Consider the following 1,537-nt stretch of genomic DNA (forward strand, 5'->3'; position numbering starts at 1 on the left):
CTTATCACCACAACTGTTATGAATATTTTCTTGGCTTATTAACTGAGATGTTCAATCAAATATGCATCTTGATTGCATTATGAATGTGAAACGTGCTGGTTACCAATTCATATTCATTTGGAAACCGACAGGCAGAAGAGAAAACTGCCCCGTGTGACAAGATGGACTCACCCAGCCTTCACTGTTTGAGATCTCTTTTCTATGAACATGATAATTGCATTTAATGACTCTGTTCTCCTCAGTGTAATCAGACAGGAATCTTTAGATGGAAAATGCGTAAATTATTCTAGCTCCTGCCAGGAAAAGAATCCAAGACTTTAATCAATGCCTGTGCAGTTCATCCTTCTTGTTAGGAAGTTTTCTTTGCATTCTTACCTAACCAACAAGTCCTGTGTCTGGCAGGGGCAATCCTTGCAATCCTTGTTCCTGCTTGCAACAGGGCTATGTCCCCAAAGCCAGAGGCCAAACACCATTCCTGCTCAAAGAGCTATGCTTTTTTTATATGCTACCGAAAGTTGTGGCAACTCATTGGCTCTCTCTGCTGTTATTAAATATCATATGTTGTTTGGTGCGGTCAAATCGGTTCCGGCTCACAGTGACCCTGTATACAACAGAAAGAAACACTGCCCAGTCCTGCGCCATCCTCACAATCCTTGCTATGTTTGAGCCCATTGTTGCAGCCACTGCGTCAGTCCACCTTGTTGAAGATCTTCCTCTTTTTCGCTGACCTTCTACTTTGCCAAGCATGATGTCCTTCTTCAGGGAATGGTCCCTCCTGATAACATGTCTAAAGTATGTGAGACAAAGTCTTGCCATCCTTGCTTCTAAGGAGCATTCTGGCTGTACATCTGCCAAGACAGATATTCAGAATCCCTCGGTTGGTGGTTCAAACCCACCCAGAGGTACCTCAGAAGACAGGCCTGGTGATCTCCTTCAAAAGGTCATGCCCTTGAAAACCCCGTGGAGCACAGTTCTACTCTGACACACGTGGCACCATGGTCATCGTCAACTCAACAGCAACTTTTTTTTTTAAAATAACAATATATATCAACACCATGAATGGAAATAACTTTATATCATTCTCTTCAGTTTATGAAATATTATGCACTCAAAACAAACATCTGGGAGGAAGATAGGAAAGACACTCTTCCCCCTATTCTGCAGATAAAGTAATTGTTCATGACACTGAAGCTCGTTCATTATTTCATTAATGAATTTGGGTTGTGCTTTATGTCTGCTGTAAGCACAACTGAAACACGCCTTTTTCCCTCAAGCCTTTCTAAATTCAGCTTCTCGCCCTTCTTGCAAAACCTACACAGCCCACACTCTCCCTATTTGAGGCAGCAAGTAGTCCCTGCAGTTAAATCCCTATCTAAGAGCGTAAGGCACCCTGGTGCTGCAATGGTGAAAGCCCTTGGCTGCAACCGAAAGGTTAGCGGTTGGAACCCACCAGCTGCTCTGAGGGAGAAAAGACCTGGTGATCTGCTCCCATAAAGATTGTGGTTGTGTGCGGTGTTTGACTGGTCCTGATGTTTGC

The sequence above is a fragment of the Trichechus manatus genome, unplaced genomic scaffold, assembly GCF_000243295.1.
Source record: "Trichechus manatus latirostris isolate Lorelei unplaced genomic scaffold, TriManLat1.0 scaffold00072, whole genome shotgun sequence".
NCBI lineage: Eukaryota > Metazoa > Chordata > Mammalia > Sirenia > Trichechidae > Trichechus > Trichechus manatus.